General features: G+C 42.5%; 1 protein-coding gene across 1 annotated transcript in view; it reads left to right on the top strand.

The window, feature by feature from the left end:
* The first annotated feature begins 956 nt into the window (after nt 1-956).
* The window catches only part of insyn1 (inhibitory synaptic factor 1), a 625,574-nt gene continuing 606,875 nt past the window's right edge, over nt 957-19,655 (top strand). The window contains exon 1 of the mRNA XM_074611251.1: nt 957-988. The gene's annotated coding sequence lies outside the window, so the exon portion shown is untranslated. The remainder of the gene's footprint in view (nt 989-19,655) is intronic.

Below are 19,655 nucleotides of genomic sequence, written 5' to 3'. Positions count from 1 at the left end.
AAAAAGCACAGTAATAAAAGTGTAGGACACTTTCTACAGCCATACTCATACTGATGATAGCTTTAAAGGTGCAGTGTGTAGGATTTGGTGACATCTAGTGATGAGGTTGCAGATTGCAACCAATTTAAACTTCTTCCGTGTGCCAAGCGTGTGGGAGAACTACGGCGGCCGACGCGGAAATGTGAAAACGTGAATGGCTCAATCTAGAGCCAGTGTTTGGTTTGTCCGTTCTGGGCTACTGTAGAAACACGGCTGCCGGCTCCGTGACGAGGACCCTCTCTGTATGTAGATACTGTATAAGCAGCTCATTCTAAGCTAACGAAAACACCAAAATTCTTATTTTCAGGTTATACACTAAAGAAAACATGCATAGTTCACTCTAATTGTTACATACTGTTCCTTTAATGTGTGCTGAATGATTCCAAATTAGCCAACACTTTCTTCTGCTAAATAAGATCTTTATATATCGCAGAATACTAGTTACATGTATGTGTTTTATTTGTGACACACAGTAAGAAATACCCCTTCGGCTGACATCTATTCCTGCAGAGGCTGATAATAGCTGTGATTGTGTGTCTGAGCTGCAGCTTAGTGAAAAGGGACCTTTGAGTTGTTTATTTTCACAATCACGTGCAACAATCATACTTTAACCTTATATGTGAGTGCTTTGTGGTTCCTTACATGGGTGTGCGCGTGTGATTCTGTAAGTGTGTGTGTGTGTGTGATTACCCATGCTGTTATCAGCGGCAAGCCGCCATTCACTCCGGCTGAAATGAAAGGTTTTCCTCTGTCACAAAGCAGTTTCTTTGTTTCCATGGTGCTATGATTCTGTCAAAATCCCAGAGAAAACAGAGGGGGGAGAAGAAAAAAATCAATGTCCCCCATCACCAACAGCAGTCTCAGCCTAGCGGGCTGCCGCCATGCAAGTACACACGCCGACACATGCATACACATGCAGACAGCGAGAGACACAAAAACAGGAAAATAAGTTGCCCTTGCGACTTAAATCTGTTTATTTGATTTTTTCATTGAAGGAAGTGGATATTGGATATTTTTGATAATAGCAGGAGAATGCTTGAAAAATAGAAGTTTTCTATCTCTTTCTAACGCTCGTATAAACCAGTAGATTCAGAACATATCGACATTATTTACAGTAGCTGGCTGCATTGAGTGAGGAGAACTGAGAGTCATGGGTCACATGTCTCTCAGCAGGTCTTTGTCATTGGAGGATGTGTCTGTTGGAAACAGCATTTTCTGAAAGAAATCCAGAGTTACATGGTAAGAATGACATTGTCGTTCGATGGTACTTGTGATGCTGTGATCAAAATGCATTATATATGTCTGTTTTGAGCATAGGAAGTGACAAAAGATATATGAACGTGGAACTAAAACTAATGTGTTCCAAATCTTAATAAGCCTCTGGGATACGTTAAAAGCTGTGGAGAAAGTTTTTAGTGTGAAGCACCATGCAGAAAATACACGGAACATGAATTCACAGGGCGGAGAGAGGAGACTTTCCGAGGCTTTTCAGATTATTTTGAAGGGATTCTTCCTTTTGATACCAAACAGAGATAAACACTAAAATGCTGGAGGGAATCTGCCCCACACTATCACACTAAATTTGAACAGGAGGTGATTTCTTTTTCACATGTCAGCTGCTACAAAATGCAAGCTTCTACCGTATGCCGATGATTCTGCATTACTGGCATCTGTGGAAGATATAAGATCACCCTTCGTAAGGAATCAGGACAACAGAGTGGCTCATAGATAATAAGCTAAAACTGAGTCGATCATGTTTGGAAGTAAGAGGAATTTGTCAAAGGTTAACATCTGTTACAGACATCTGTCACATATTAAGGGGTAATAGTGAATCCGTTGTTGCTAGAATATTATTGAATTGTGTTTTCAGACAGAAAACTAAGCACATTTTTTCCTCCCAGCATTGGTTTACTGCCGGGCCGTTTGTGTTTGTTTGCCTAAAAAGCAAATATACTAACTGTATATTAGCTGTAAGCAACAGACACACCAACCATGTCGGCAGGTTGTGTTCAACTCCTCTGACTAACTTGCACTTATAAAGCAGGTTCATAGTTGCAGTATTTACTGTAAAGGCCAATTCATACTTTCCGCATGTCTGCGAGGGTTCACTTTTGTCTGCGAGACGTAAATGTCATCATCCGCCCAAGCTCAGACTGCGCACGATCCAGTTTCGTTCCACACTCCAGTCCAGTTGGTGGTGGTACGCACAAGCTCCCAGGAAGAGCGCCGGGCATTGAAGCAAATTTTCGTAGTGGCCAAATGGTGGAATTACAACTTCTGTGTCCGTCACATGATGCCTTTGGGTCCAAAAAGACTTTTTCCCATAGACTTACATTGGGAAAGAGACGTCTGTAACTCAGCGGATAATTTGTTTTGACTTCCCAGTATGAACACTTGAATTTAAATCATTAGGTCCTAAAAGTTGTCAAATGCACTAATAGCCGAATCCAGAGTTATATTCCTTCCTCCGTTCATGTGAATGAGACCCAGACCGAAGCTGGACCGAGAACTTGGAGGCGGAGTTAAAGGGAAACGCCACTGCGCCTGCTCTATGGGCCCAATGGATGCGGAAGATCGGCGGATGATCTGGGTATCAGTCGAGCCATTTTGGCATCATGCGCCATAGGAATGAACGGGAGCCCGCCTACAATGCTGTATCCAGTTCTCTTTATACAACCATACGTGTGCATCTCTACCTGTTTCGCCATGAAGAAGAAGAAGATAACAAAGTGGATGCTTGTCTTGAAGAAAGGTTGCGCGGATCCGTCGTTACCCATGTTTATATCTTTAAAGGAATACAAAGACAGCCAAATGGGGTTGAACTCCTATCAAACAACGCTGTGGTGCATTAACTTGATTGTGGATCGGTAAATCTACATGCGTGGAACGCCAGACCGATGCAGAACCTCAATTATATTATGAATGAAACAGTGAGCGCACGACTGGAACGCGGAAAGTACGTCCGAGGCTAAACACACACACACTTGCAGGGGTGGTGTGAGGACTTGCCAGGGACCAGCAACACAATTTGAGATTACTGACCTTACTTCAGGACACAACTGAAAAAGATTATTCTTTATTCTTGTGGGTCTTTAGGGGCCCAAAAATGTTTCTTCCCTCTTGAAGACTGCCCAGAAGAAAGGACCATGTGAAGTGTGTGTGTGTGTGTGTGTCTTGTCTACCACATGACAGCTAATGTGAGGCCATTAGTGTGTGTGTTTGTTTGTGTGCCCCTCTTAGAACCCCCTTCATGCTTTTAAGACGCTCTTCAAGATTCTTCAAGGCTGCAGATACACACAATGGACAGTCTGGAGCATGGGCAGCGTGTGTGTGTGTGTGTGTGTGTGTGTGTGTCTGTGTCTGTGTGTGTGCTCGAGTGTGTGTATGTGACTGTTTACTGTATTTGTATGTGTGTTTATGAAAGACCACTTGCTGGTCTTCAAGGAAGCTCTCCGAAGCTGGAGACAGGCAGCCAGGACATCAAACCCGGTCATTAAAGAGGCTTTCACAGAAATAAAGAGGCAGGTGATGAAGATGATGATGATGAGGAGTAATTAGGAGGAGATGAGAGGAAATGGATTCACTGCTTTTATCTCTTTGGCCCTTAAAGGCTAAAGTAGCGTCGTAAGAGTTTGGAGCAAGCAAATAAGAGAAAAAAGGTAAAGATGGAAAAAACAATAACAGAGAAAATACAACATAGACAGACAGATTGATAGACAGATAGATAGATAGTTAGATAGATAGACAGACAGATAGATAGATAGTTAGATAGATAGATAGATAGATAGATACTGCACAGACACTCAACGCTGTCCAAGTACAGGATGTGATACCAGTCAGATCTTTCCGTTCCTCCTATATTACATCACAGCTATAAATCTTGATTTCTCTCATTGATCACAAACAGGTTCTGCAAATACAATTTCAAATTTAAAAGCTAATGCACAAAAAAGCATAAAAAAATCAATTTTTATTCCACTAAAGCGGGCCCATATTGCGAGAAAGTAGACAAAAATCAAAGCCGATATATACATTTTCCCGTGAAATCATTCCTTTCTGGCTCGGCGTAACGAAGTTCGGGAGAACATAAAGCGCATAGTTTTTTTGGAGGAACACCAATGAGACGCAGTAGAAGTTTAGACCATTAGATTTATTACCCAGGGGCCACGAGGAAAAAACGCATGATGGGAAAAGTGAGGCATCCCATCTAAAAGAGATTAGAGACGCGTGAGCACTCCTCGGTGGGTGAGGTCATGCCCAAAAAACATCACAGACACCAAACTACACATAATAGCCCCCAAAAACCCCAGCACACACACACACACACACACGCACACACACGCACACGCACACACACGCACACACACGCACACACACACACACGCACACACTTTCTGTGCTCTTGTTCAGATCCACACTGACTTAACAGTGACTTTCTTTCAGTGTGGGTTGAAAATAAAACGCTAACATGATCGATCTATTTTATTCAACTATCTACAGTATGTGCAAGGGAGAAAGACAAAGAATTGTATTAATTAATAAATCAATTAAATTTATGACAATAAAGGAGTTTCTACAGGAGTGTTTTACAATAAACACAGTAATAATAGTACTACTGATATTAATGACAATTCAAAATCTAGTTAGACAGAGGATATACAATCAAACAAAAAACAAATACACCACATTAATGTTAACTTTAATTAATTTAATTTTTTTTCACAACATGAATGAGTGAAAGTGTTAAAGGTGCAGCGTGTAGGATTTGGCAGCATCTAGCAGCGTGGTTGCAGATTGCAACCAACTGAGTACCCCTCTGCTCACTCCTCCCTTTAAGACTGCGTTAACGTGAGCTGCAGATTGCAAAACCTTGGTAACGCCGTTCGCCTCGCTCAGAGGCCATCCTTACCATAATAACACTACTTAGGGAGCAACGGAAGTCAGACGGTGGCTGGTGGCGTTAAATAAGCTGGAATCGCCTGAAAGTTTCATACTGCTGTTGGCTATATTGTAAGTAATTTCCAGTAAATATCACAATACATAAAATGTGTTTTCTGTTAAAAAAAATAGCAGGAAGATAGCAAGTACTACTCACCCTTCTTATTACATCTCCAGTGTGATCTCGAGCGCACAGCTGATAGATACGTGGTTTATTTACATGATGTGAAAGTGTTTAACAGTGTGTGGACAGAGAGTGTCTGACATTATTAGGCTATGAGTAAATGGAAAGACCACAAATCCATCTTGCTGCTTTCTCTTCTGTCAATAAGAAGACACAACAAGGTCAATATTATTCATCATTTCTAGGGGGTTCGGTGAGCCCCCTGAATCAACGCAAACTGCGCCGGTGATGAAGCGCTATCAAAAACAAAACGATTCTTAGTTTCAGGCGATTTTATACTAATGAAAACAGTTATGAATATTATATTCCCCTGAAATGCTGCACACTGGCCCTTTAAAGCTGTCGGATCTGATCCTCCACACTTTGTAAACTCTCATATTCCCTTTGTATTCGCTAATACATCCCCGTCCTCCTTTCATCCTTCAAAGCTCTACCGAGGAAGATGTTCTTGATCTCTAGTCGCTTAAATAAAGCTGGAAAGACACATTACAGAAACCTGCATTAAAAACATGTAGATTTGAAGGTCTGCAGCGTGTCGCAGAGTATAAAAGACACTTCAAACGCATCATTATGTGGACTTTTATTCCCGCCGAGCAGAGGAGAGGAGCGGCGCTGTAGTGAGCTCTCACACAGAGTTGTTTTTTGGGTGCGCTTTATGTCTTTGAGTGTGTGACCATTGTAAGTTTATTACAGTTTGTTTATTTCCAAAGCTCTGCTGATGGAGCTTACAGTCAATAATATCAATTTGCATTGTGCGAGGTGCTTTGGCTCAGGTGGCGGACGAAGGCCTCGAGTGTGCACTTGTGTGTGCGTGAAGGAGAAAGAGTGATGAAGCAGTGGAGAAAGTGAGTGATGAAGGGTTAATGAGAGGGAGAGGAGGAGAGGGGGGGCATTTTGGGGTTGGGTCAGTGCAGATTGGGGGTGAATGGAGGAGAGGGGGTCAGTGGTCAGTAGAGAGAGAGAGAGAGAGAGAGAGAGAGAGGGCAAATGAAGAGAGAGGGCCGATAAATGTGAAGTAGAACAGTGGAAGACGGAGAAAAGGAGGAAGGATAATGAGGAAAAGAGAGAAGATGGAGGAAAAAGAGAGAGAAGACAGGCGGGAAGAGAGGGAGAAGGAGAGAGCGAGTCAGCATATTGATCGATCAGACCTGTCGGCAGCCAGACAGCCGGGGAGACGTCTGTCCTTGTGCTGCCACTCTCTGGCCTGCAGACACCTAAACCCTCCCGCTCCTACCGGGGTGGTGGCGTCAGACGGGGGGACGGTGCATGTGTGCGTGTTGCTCACATGTACATGTTTCTATTTGATATTTAGTGTGTATCCAATCCATAGTGTGTGTAGGTAGCCCTGCCCCTGCAGTCTGCCTGTCGGTGCCCTGTGTGTCTTCCAGGGCCTCAGGTGTGGAGTGTCTTCTCCTCTGTGGAATTAACTAGGATCCAGTCAGGAAACTAATCTCACGCTCCCTGTCGCACACGCAGACGCATCTCAGGAGTATGGATTTTATCAATACAAAGAGCGCCGTGCACCGAGGCAATGCCAGGCGCTGTAGTCGTTTCTGGAAGAGCTACTGTCAACCATCAACTACCGCCCCTCCTCCTCCTCCTCCTCCTCAACCCTCAACATCCCCCATATGGGATTTGGTCCTCATATAGAATTCCTGTCTTGGACAAGTAACATCATTTCCAGTGAATCTGGAGCAAGAGCGAGCAGCGACAACTCTGGCAGCTGTAGAGCAGAGGTGGAAAAAGTATTCAGAAAAATTGCAATACCTCGATGTTATAATACTCAAATGCAGGTAAAAGTCCTATGATCAATATTTAATTTAAAGCTGCAGTGGGTATAATTGGAGCAAATATAATTTAAAAAAGTTGTTTTTATAAAACGGTCACTACAGTAGTGTATGAGACAGGTAATCTGAAAAAAAAGCATGTGACTCTGGTTCCTCCGGTGCTCCTAACGGCATCTGCAAGATTTCACAGACTGGAGGAAAACAACCAATCAGAGCCGAGCTGGAGCCCTGCCGTCTCTGAGCAGCTGTCAATCACTCGCAAACTCTGATCAAACGGTCAAACTAGGCAGCGCTGATCAAATATGAATCAATATTCTATTACTGTAATGCCTATTTCTCACTTCAAATGTTTTCAGAAACATCTTGTAGTGTACTGTTTAGCTGTAAAATGAGAAAGTTTGTGACCTGGCAGCCATGTTGAGATAAGTTGAGGAAATACCAAGCACCGCCCACCAGCTGGAGCAAACTTTCTTGTTTTACAGCTAAACAGTACAGTACAAGATGTTTCTGAAAACATTTGAGGCAAGAAATAGGCATTACAGTAACAGAATAATGATTCATATTTGATCAGCGCTGCCTAGTTTGACCGTTTGATCGGAGTTTGAGAGTGATTGACAGCTGCCTCTGTTGAATGAACAGCCAATGGGAACGCTCTCTCTCTGAAATTACCTGAGATTGGCCTTTTAAGAATTAAGATTTAAAGCCTGAAAACAGAGCCATGAGGAGGTGCAGAAGTCTAGTTATCTCTCAGAACACTTGAATTACAATATGCTGAAAGGTTATCATAGCATTTTTGCCCAATGATGCCAAAAACATTCTGCTTACTGCAGGTTTAAATTCAAATGTATGAAAGTATTATCAGCCAAATGTACTAAAAGCACCAAATGTAAAAGCACTAACATGCATCAATGTAAAATCATTAACTGTAAAGTATCTCTAAAAAACTGACTTCTCCTGATATCTACTAGCCATTCAGATACTTTTGGTTTTGTTTGTATACAACATGCTATCAACAAATGTCACTGGGACTATTTCTTCAATAGAAAGTAGTTCTAATGAAAACTGTTGACCATGAGGTTTGAAGGTAATCCAGAGTAACAGGGAGATTGTTGTTGGCATATTGTTGTTGAATGTTTTCAATGTCATATTTTGTTGCTGGCAAAGGAAATTCAATTGCATTGAAGTGAAGGCAGAAAACCTGGGTGCACAAAAGCAAAACTGTATGACTTGAGAGGTAAGTGAGAAAAATATGTTTTTTTCTTTCTTATTTTTGTATATAGTAAATGTGCTTCGTTAATGTACCATGCCTGATCTGTGTGTGTATATGTCATTCCTATGTGTGGGATCTGCAAAACAACGTCCAAATATTCAACACTTCAGCGGGCATTACAGGGTGAATTTGACAGATTGAGGGTCCCGTTCTCTGTCAGCCTCTTCCCTTTCTCTCTGTCATTCGGTCCGTCCATCCATTACAGCTGATCCTATTGTTCTGCGGGTTGACCCGAGAGGTCAGATAATCAGATGCTCTCCTCTGTGACCTGCGCTAACCTGCAGTTCAGGGGACAGTGTGGTATAAGACCGTGCCTGTCTTCAGCCTGAGAGAAAAGCTCATATCTAATACCAGGATGAGAGATTGTTTAATGTCCAGTATTGCAGTTTCACCAACACGTTGTGTTTCATCCCAGAAAAGCTGTAACTTCAATTATCAAAGATGCAGTAAGACATTGCTAGTATGTCTGTGATTGTAAAAAATAAACACATATTGCACAGATATGGAACAAACAAACCTGACTGTGGGAATAAAAGGAATTTAAAAACTCCACCTGGCCACGTCAATATCACTTCGACGGATGCAACTGTCTTTAATTTAAGGGATAATTGGATGTTTTGAATGAAGCCGAATACCTGCAGCAATCCATAAAGTGGATATTTAGCCAAGCTGGAGTGTTAATATAGATTTTCTGAAACAACTGAATTAAACGTTAACGACTCCTCATCACGGTTTAAACATTACACTAAACACGTCTTGGTATTAACGCTCATCTGTAACAGCATCACAGTGAAAGTGTAAGACACGATGGGCTTACAAAAGCAAAACAGAAGAAGAAGAAGAGAACCCCAGAAAATGGAGGCGAAAGACAGGCTCTAAGTGAGGGAAGAGAAAGAAGGAAGGAGCATAGGAGAAGGTGAATCCGATTTCTCCCGGTAAATTGGACTCCCCTGCTTTCTCTAATTCATGTTTCAGAGCTGCTGCATCGATGGGGAGATGGAGAGGGTGAAGAGAGAGAAGAAAGGAGGGGAAAGGGAAGACAAATCCATGCAGGGGAGAGCAGAGGGAGAGAGGGAGACTGCGGCCGCTCTCCCACAGGCAGACAGCAATCAATAAATCAATAGGAAACTGTGGTTGGCTGGAGAACGGCTGGGGCTGGGGAGGATGGAGGATGGAAAAGAGAGAGACCTGAATCAAAGTAGCTCCAAGATGGATGGAGCGAGGAGAGGAAGGGAGAAGAGGAGGAGGAGGGAGGGTTCAATAGAGGTGGAGGCGTTGAGAAGGATGCAGGAAGGAAGAGGGGAGGAGTGCGTGGAGGAAAAAGGTGGTTTTTAGCGGGAGCTGTGAGGGGAAAATGGGTGGAGGTCCAGCAGGCTTTTTTGGGGTCCCCTCCCCGTCCTGCCTCCAGCACATCCTGCATCAGTGGTGCAGTGATAGGGCTTGGCACTGTGCGATGCCCCGCTGCGGTCTGCCCAATGAGCCCAGTGAAGCGCGGCTGTATCTGGGGCTGGGGGAAAGCCGTAGGCCCCCTCTGCCCGCTGGGTGCAGCCTGGTTGACTGGCTGGCTGCCTGGCTGCCTGCCTGCTGGCTGCCTGGCTGGCTGGACATCGATCTCAGTGGGTTGGAGAGTACAGCTGGACGCACACTGAGAGCTGGGGCTAAATCTGGCTCAGGCTCAATCAACGTTTGCACCTGTCTTTTCCAAAGGGAATTAAACGTAGTAGATAGAGAGAAAGAAAGAGTAATGGTGTGTGTGAGCATGTGTGTGTGTTTGTGTGTTTTATGTCTGAGGGTGTGTGTTAAGGTTAAGTTTTGAAGGTACAGTAGGAGTGGATGGTTTGTAAGGAACATGCTGGTTTTGCCATTAGTCAACGTGGTTTTACTGCAGCAGGTGAGGTTGTAGTTTGAGTGCTTGTGTGTGCTTGTGATAGACAAAGTGTGTGTGTGTGCAAGCCTTATCTGCGGTACACGTGGCTTTGATGTGCAAATGACGAGATAGTTGCTGAGCTTCTCACAGATCTGGCAATTTGTACGAGTTAAACAGATAGATAGTGAGATCAAACAGTGTTTCTCTTGAATGTCTTTCCCACATTTCTATAACAGATTTTAAAAAATAATTTATTTATTACTTTAGGTTACTTACAGCGGTGAATATGTGTGTGTTACTTTGGCAAAACAGCTAACCTGGCTCTGTTGGTATAGGTATTAAATCTGCCGACAAACACTTAATAATAATAATCTTTATTGTCTACAAATGTGGAAATTTACCTTCGGCTTCACAGATTAGTTAAAACACATCATAATAATACATACAATAAATAACACAACATGCACAGTACAGATAACAATAACGTACATGGTCCCAGTGTGAATGGTGTTTATGAATTTAGTAAAGGTATTGCATTTGGTATGAAAGACTTTTTGTAAATGTTCTTGGTTGCTGCGGCGAGTCTAGAAGAAGAAGAAGAAGAAGAAGAAGAAGAAAGGCACTTTATTGTAGCGTCTTCCCGAGGGCAGTTTAATAAATTCTTTAAAAAGAGGATGAACGAGATCAGACACAATTTGTCTGGCTTTTTGTTTCACCTGCGTTTTATATATACATCTCAGTTGTTTTTGTTCTTCCCCAATAATGTACTGAATGGTTACAAAACCAGAAGTCAACTTTAATTTATTTTCGTCATGCAACGTCCATACTTAAGTTACGCCACCTCCGAGTTATTTTAACTCAAACCACGACCTTTTCCTAAACCTAATGAAGTAGTTTTATTTCGGAAAAGACTGGAGCTGAAATTGACACGTGCGTCACGTGCTGCTGGACATTCGTAGGAAAACACAGCAAAAATGAGATATAACTTTTCGTAAGAAATCATACGAATGTATGAGGATACGTTGCGTAGAAACACCAACCAACAACTAAACTCCTAAATATTATTCTAAATGTCATGCATTTTCACATTTTATTTGTTCAGTTAACCCATTTGTGCCCAATGACTAGGATAAAAAAAAAAGCCACAACATTTGTTTTGACTGGTCAAAAATCTTGAAAATTTGGTTTGGACATACTTTGGGCATTTATCTAACAGGACAACTTTGAAAGTATTTGTAAATTGTAATGTTTTTATATAGTATATGAGTATATTGCAGAAACAGTTGTCCCATGTGCCCAAAGACGAGATATAGAGTGATAAGAAAAAAATCGCTTTTCAGCCAAATGGATTGACTGATTTTTAAAAATGTCTTAACATTACAGGTAAGCCAAGAGAACACTTCCTCCAAAGGAAATTAAAAATTTCAGTTGTGGGCACAAATGGGTTAATTGCTCATGTTGTTATATTTTCTGTAAATTTTGCCAGGTATATAATTCTGGTGGAGAATATTAAATCTGTACTTTATTCAGTTTTTGCTTGAAAACAAATAATAGAATAGAATAATGTCAGAATTAGACTTTAAAAACCCAATATGCGTAATATGTGTGTAATCTTAGAAATGTAAACTCCCCTTCATGTCGTTTAATCCCTTCCCCCAAAATCCTAGAAATATTAGCTTCGGCCGTGCTCGAGAGCGCCTCAATAATAGTTCCTGAAGGAGATTCGTTAATGATTTACTCTCCTGTTTTTCAAATCCATGGTCCAGGTTCAGTGTTTGTGACAGGAAAACCATAAAAATAATTGAAATCATTCAATAATCTTAATTCCTTATAACCATTCAGTACATTAATGACAAATCAATTTCCAGTTTCCTCCAAAGCATCATATTGGTAGAAACAACATGCATGTGTGAGAGGCGTGACAGCTGTGCACACCAACAGCCACTTCATTTGCACTCAGTGCATTTCCCTCCTTGTATTTAGAAACAGATAGACTGCACTTTAAGCACTAGAAAGTCGCAACGTAGACGATCTGATCTCTATTAGCTCGCTCTGGCAAACTCTCGAGATGTTTATAGCCATTGTCAATAGTCATTGTGCAATTAAGCTGTTTGCATTGATAGCCTATTAGATGGCTTTCTACAGAGTCTTTATCAACTGCAGGGCGGCCGTGCTGACTGTCAGAGACTTATTGCACATGTATAACTAATGACCGCTGTCTGGCAACTCGTTAACCGTCTGTAACAAATAACTAGTCCTCTCCACTGCTTCCTTTTCTTCCTTCTTTCATTTTTCTTCCCCCCTCTTGTCCTCCTGTCCACTATATTTTCTTAGCCTTTCCGCTCCCCTCGTCTCCTCAATTTATTTTCTCCCCTTGACCTTTCCTCTCTTACTCCGTCTCTTCCGATCCTCTCCTGTCTCTTCTTTCCTCCTCTTCGTTCTGCTGCTTTCCTCGCTCATGGCATTGCTTTTTTCTATCCCCTACCCTCCTCTCCTCCTCTCCTTCCCTCCTTTTCTCCTCTCCTCTCTGGGGTCCCATCCTACAGAGGCTGCTCCCATCCAGACACAGATGGCCCCCAGATCAGATTTATCAAGGCCAGTAGAGCCCTCTGCAAAAGGTCACTCTCTTAAAAGCTGACCGATCAATGGTCCAACTCCTAATACTAACAGCCGTGTGTTTTTCCTCCGTTCTCTTTTTGTGTGTGTGTGTGTGTGTGTTTGACCATGAGGGTGTGTATCTACATGTGTATCTGAGTAGGTGCGTATGCTTTTATCCATACATGTACCTGTGTGTGTGTGTGTGTGTGCAGCTCTGAGACAGAGACGAGAGCTCTGGGTGTTACTAATCGAAGGGCCGTCCCTCAGACGGTCCTCTAACGACCTCTCCCACCTCTAATAGTGCAACCTTATTGAGGCTCTACTAAATATTTCAGCAAGTCATTAGCTCATTACACGTCATTATCTACAGCGTGCTCAGCCCGCCAGGATTAGCTGCGAGACTTTTAGCAACTTCTCTGCGGGAAATCAATAATCGGCAGACACTTTCAATCACCGGGATCATCTGTGTGTGTGTGTGTGTGATCATCTGTGTTGATCAGAAATTCACACAATCACACATTTGTGTGCACACACACACACACACACACACACACACACACCGGCAGAAATTGTTTTGATGATTGTTAAATTATTTATTTCTTGTTTTCAGTTTTTTTACATCGATAGGAAAGCAGAAGAACATTTGCTGCACAAAATGATATTCATTGGGATGGCCCTCCGCCCTATAGGGGTGAAGACGCCGACCAATGTCTCCGGTTTGAGTAAACATGCTTAAAAATACAAGATTATATTTATATTTCAAGATATTCTTCTAACCCAGTGGTTCCCAAACTGGTGGGGGCGCAACACCTAAGGGGGAGTAATAAACGGGGGCGCAGCGAGGCTAAACAATAATGATGCATGGTTCTGCACTGGCCTGCGGGGGGGCTTGAAAATATTTAATTTTTAAAAAAAATATTTTTAAGGGGGGCCCTGCAGAAATGGTTTAGGAACCACTGTTCTCACCTTTGTGTTTTGGAATGATTTATCTCTTTAAGCTTTTAATAATTACTACATTTTCGTGGGTTTTGGTCAAAACCCATAGACATAACTGTTGACTGACTGTTGATCGGTCGCAAGTAGACATCACTTCCTTAAAAAGTTAGTGAGCCAAAACAGTTGTGAAACACTGACATAAACTTCCAGATACAGGATAATGAGTTTGAGTTGAGCTGAATTTCAGTGATACTTTTTACAATTTAACAAGATCTAAAACATGTTTCTTGTGGTCAGAAGATTTTCATTGTATGAGTGCACACGCCCATATTGGAGCTCACATACCGTCAACCTGTCACCTTAGTTGCTTTGGGAATTTGTGGTCAGTGAAATTCAAGCTTAAAGCCTCATACTCTGTTTTCTAAAGGCTTTTGAGAGGTAGGATCCACATCCCTTGGAGCAGCCTTTAGTATTATAGTGCCACTGTCTGATATGAGATGAGAGATGTAGAAGTTAGTCTACAGACTTTAAAAAATATGACACTATTACACAGACTGTGCAGTCTTACAACTGTTTGATATGTTTTAAAGGAGTACTTCAGTGATTTATATTACTATCACTTATTACGCTTCCATAAAGTTGAGAGACTCACAAGAGACAGATTAAAAGAAGAACAGTCAAAATTTAAGCAGCAGAGGCCGAGATATTCAGATTTTTAATCCCATTTTGGGTCAAGCAATCAGCAAAAATAAAACACTGGATCCTACATTTCCCATATTGGAACCGTCTTACTGTAACAAAGCTGGAGGTAACAGAGACTTAAATGCAGAGAAATACTCGGGACACAAGGTAAGTTCAAAAAACGGTCGGTCTTTACTCAGAAGCAGGTGGTCATTCACAGTTCAGACAACAAACAACACCAGGCAAGGAGCAGGCAGAGAGCCAAAAACCAGGAGACGAAGCAAAAGGTCCAAATACCAAAAAAACTGAACACTAGGAATGCAGGAAAGTGATGAACACACGGGGACGAACAAAGACAAACTGGCAGAGGAACAGGGAAAACCAGGGAGTATATAAAGGATGGGGCAGGTGAGTAATTGAGAGCAGGTGTGGAGAACCAGGGAGACGGGGGAAACACACGGGGGCAAGAACTGAAATGACAGGAGAGGTTAGTGTTTCAAAATAAAACAAGACAACAAAAATGTGCACCAAAATCAGGATGTTATGCTTTCATTAGACCCTCCATGCTGGATAAACACCACATCTTCCAAACTCCTGACCCCAAGTTCATAACATTATACTATTGTTTTTCTTTTTAACAAATTTGTAATTTACATGATGAATAAACTGAACCTCAAAACTGTCCCTTTAATTGCTTTTAATAGTTAGTTTCCCCTGGAAAGTAGTATTGACACTGAGGGGATTATCCTAGTGAAATATAGCAAATTAAAATGAACTGTTTTCTGAAATACAAGAGATATATGTGTAAGGGATAATGTACAGTGAACCGGCCATTGTTGTGAAATAAAACGCATCAAGTTGATGAGAGGTCTCGCATCGCCCGGAAGGGGTTCATTTCGCAACAATGACCGGCTCGCTGTACACGATCTCGCTTACTAGACGGCTGCTTACTTATGAAAACAATAAAACGAAACTGAAACGGTCCTCCAGAGACCAAGATCAGAACTGTTGTACATAGCAGCGATCTGCTATAAAGAAATAATAGACCGTAGAACGCCAATTGACCAATCAGAATCGAGTATTCAACAGGGCGTGTCGCCTTATGGCTCTCACTTTGAGCTTTGGCACCTGCAAGGCGGTTGTGATGTGATTCAAATAAATTGGAATTTCTGTATAAGAAATAGAGTTTATAATAGAGTTTATAATAGAGTTTTCCTTCTTGAGTTATATAATCTGAAAAATGGAAATTCACATTAGTGTTCACCATTCACTGTTTGCAGAGTGTGCGAGCTTACCAGCAGCCTTCCTTTTGGTTTTTAAGGGTCACGGGCCAAGGTTGAGTACCTCGGCTCTAGTGTCTAGAAGGGTCTGTGTGTTGAACCTGAGCGTGCCTGCTGCCTGGGAGGGGAGCCGAGAGCTGTTCAAGGCGACCATGAAACCTCTTTGACACACTTTAGGAGTCACTTAACAATGGGCAGGATGTGCGTGGTTAAGTGTGTGACTAATTTCTTTTAACACAGTGTGAGATTGAGAGACTGGAGGCCAGAGGGGGGCGGAGCTGCTACTTGTTAAGAAGGTCAGAGGTCGGCTCTTCTTGAATAGACCCCAGAAATCCCCAATCAATTACGCAAACACACACACACACACAAACAGAAACACACGCCTGCATACGAATGCACACACAAGAATCAGAGGAGTCTATTATAAGCTAATACATTTTTTTGTTTGGAGCATACGGCGCTGCATACCAAAGAGAAACGGATATAATTCTGTGGGGGCATCGACAATCAGTCAACGACAAACGGGAAGCACGGCGTCTGTAAACAGGCTTAACAGTTACGACCTAAACGGCAGCTCTCTCTGCTCCGGCGTTCGCCTTAAACGACGTATCCGCGGGTCCATCTATCACTCTCTCCTCACCCACTGCAGCGAGACAGAAGAAGGGGATGTTTGAATCAGCTAAAAGTTTAAAAGCTTTATTATAAAGAGGAAATACAATTGCTCTCTTTCCTCGTGCTCATCTGTCTTCCTTGTGCTGTTGCCCGCCGTCCATTTGGACAGCAGCGGCATTACTCAGCAAAACGGCAAAATCTCCTCATCGGAGAAATTAATAAGTGAGATATGATCTAATCTGAGTTAAGGTGGAGGAGCAGTCGAGGGGAACGCAATGAGTTTACAATACGTAATCAGATTTCAGCCTCCTCACCAACAAAGTGTTTTCTTTGAGCGAGTGTATCTAATAAGAAGGAATTACTTTACTTTACCAAATGGCCTCAGCCTTTATATTATGCTTACATGCACAGATTTATTTTCAATGTAGGAAGATGTTGAATGATTTATTGAGTTTGATTAATCTTAAATGATGAATCCATGTACATTTCAATCATGTTTAAAGTTTAAATACAGGTCAGGTAACAGATTTAAATCGTTGTTATATCAAAAGAATTTCCTGTAGTTAGGGCTGTTCTCGTCTAAAGAGAGTTTTAGTGGACTACGATTTTGTTGACTAATCGATTAGCGGATTTAAAAGATGAAGATAGATGTGTAAAACGAGAGAAAAAGATTCTCAACTAAGAATCATGCAAAAGAAACTACTTTAAATCAGAGATGCACTCATAAGTTTCTTGAAAATAAGTCATTCAGCATGAAATAAATCATGAAAAATGACTAATTGAGTAAAGAAATCTTAGTCAACTAAGACCAAACAACCACTTCGTCGACTAATCGACTAAGAGGGGGCGGCCGTACCTGTGGTTAATAATAAACATGCTGTGGTTGTGTGGCTTCATGATTGCTGCAGACATGACTTAGAATCAAGCATTAGCTGAAATTGTACCTTTGATAATCAATACGACCTTTCGTACTTTGTCACAATGGGTTTAAAATCTGCTCATGATGATGATTTCACATCCTCCAATTCCAAACTTCAACCTAAATCACATCCAGCTAGCCTACATTGCACAATATCGGTTTACTTTTCGTCTGATTTTCCGTCTTTCTCTTTTGTACACTCACTACAGTATCTCTCTCTCTCTCTCGCTCTCTCTCTCTCTCTCTCTCCTCCCTCACACTCGTTGCAGTTGTACAGGCCCATCCCGGCATCCACCCCAACAATATTTCACATCCTGATTTATTTTGGTCCCGGAGTCATGCAACCCTAAATATTGTAACTGACCCTGGGCGTATTGATCCCCCTGTGTCGGCCAGCACTGCGACTTCCTGCCTTATAACGACCCTATGAAACCCTCCACGATCTATCATTATCAACATCATCATCATCATTTAGGAACAAAAAGACATGCAACATGCACCATCTTTATCTGACTTGTATGTGTGTGTTTATTCGCAGATGTGGGTACCCGTTATGTGTCGGTATTTTTCTGCATTTGTGTACCTGCATCTAAGTCAGCTGCCTTTTGGTCTGTATGTTTATCTGCAGGTGTGTGTGTGTGTGTGTTTGTGTGTGTGTGTGTCGCTAATGATGTTATTTAGCCCAAGGAGAGAAGAAACCCCTGTCACCATTGTAATGAGGTGTATTTATATCAGTTACCTGACAGTAAACCACTCTGATCTCCTCTCCTCATGTCTCATTCCTACAAGACAGGTGTGCGACGGTGCTAGTTTGCATTTGTAAAAGTACATGGCTTTGTGTGTATGAGTGCATATAAATTGGTAAAGATACAAAAAAATGTACGAGATATCATGGACACAGTATGGTGTGTGTGTGTGTGTGTGTGTGTGTGTGTGTGTGTGTGAGAAGGAGGAGTGTGTTGAGGGTGGAAGAGACAAAGAGGGTAAATTGAAAGGAAATGATGAGCGATGAGTCTGTGTCGCACATTAGTGTTCTGCAGGTTTTTTTTCACCATGATTGTCTGTTTCCTTGGACCTTACAGCATGTGTGTGTGTGAGCTTCATGTAGCCGTAGGGTGCAGATTTGTATCCTTATCTGTACGTCCAGGAGTGTGACATGTCTAAAAGCGCCTTCAGAAATATCTACATCTTTTGACCAGAGGCCTTAAAAAGTGTGTGTGTGTGTGTGTGTCTTACACCTACAGCCTTGGTTGGGGCAGTGCATGCGTGTATGTATGTGCGTATATGTGTGTTGGGATAGTGGGGGTGAGGGGTGAGGCCGTATCCATGGTAACATCCCACCGCCACCCCCACTGGGTCCTAAAAGACAAAGAATCACACACACACACACTCACACACACATGCACACAGAGCACTACAGGGCCAGCTGAGCCAGATCAATATTTCTCCCCATTTAAAGAACAGAATTCAGAGAATTGCTTTTCAGCGCCCAGACTGCAGCCGTGCTTTAGACCTTGGGTTTTTTACACTAAACACCCAATCTGCAAAAGTGGCGAGGATTTTTTTTGTACCGACCCGAAATAATTCCTGGCCTGAAATCTTTTTCCTTTCTTTCTCTTTTCGCTGTATTGATGGATCCGTTCAGCCCTGCGAGGACCTCTGTCGTATCTTTGTCTAACTCCCTCCCCTTCTTCCTCTCTCTCTCTATTTTCCCCTCCTTTACTTCAACCCTCTCTCCCGACCCTGCTTCCACTGTGTGAGTGACAGGGTCAGATTGCATTCAGCATCCCCTCTCTTTGTCCCACCCTGTGGCTGACCACAGCTCAGGCCCCGGCAGCTCCCTCTTGGGTCCCCTGGGGCGTCCGAGCCCATCTCTCTCTGTGGCCAAAGGGCTGGACTGGCCTTGGCCTAGTGGCCCTGCTGGCTGCCTCGAGGCTGAGGGGAGGGGGGCTCAGGGTCCAGTGGGTAAAGGGGGGGTTGGGGGTTGGGTCCTTGACTGCTGTCAGCGGGTGAAATGGAGGAGGGCTCCCTCTAGCACTGCTGAGTTGTAACAACAGGGGAATAACCTAAAAGAGCAGATCCTCGTAGTGCACACAAAGAGAAGCAAACTGATTATTTCTTATGCATAAGATTATATAACATGCAACATGCAAGCTGATTAAACCTGCAGTAGGCAGAACGTTTTTAACGTCATTGGGCAAAAATTCGATAGTAACCTTTCAGTATATTGTAATTCAAGTGTTCTGAGAGATAACTAGACGTCTGCACCTCCTCATGGCTCTGTTTTCAGACTTAATTTTTTTTTGTTTGTGACGGGAGACTTTGGCCAATCACAGGTCATTTCAGAGAAAGAGAGCGTTCCCATTGGCTGTGCTCCGGCTGGGGGGCGGTGCTTGGTATTTCCTAAACTGATCTCAACATGGCTGCTGGGTCACAAATGTTCTCACTTTACCCCTAAACAGTACACTACAAGATGTTTCTGAAAACATTTGAATTGAGAAATAGGCATTACAGTAACAGAATATTGATTCATGTTTGATCAGC

Source organism: Sebastes fasciatus, chromosome 2, assembly GCF_043250625.1.
Source record: "Sebastes fasciatus isolate fSebFas1 chromosome 2, fSebFas1.pri, whole genome shotgun sequence".
Lineage (NCBI taxonomy): Eukaryota > Metazoa > Chordata > Actinopteri > Perciformes > Sebastidae > Sebastes > Sebastes fasciatus.
Note: the sequence above shows the minus strand (reverse complement) of the source record. Positions and strands in the feature narration are given on the sequence as shown.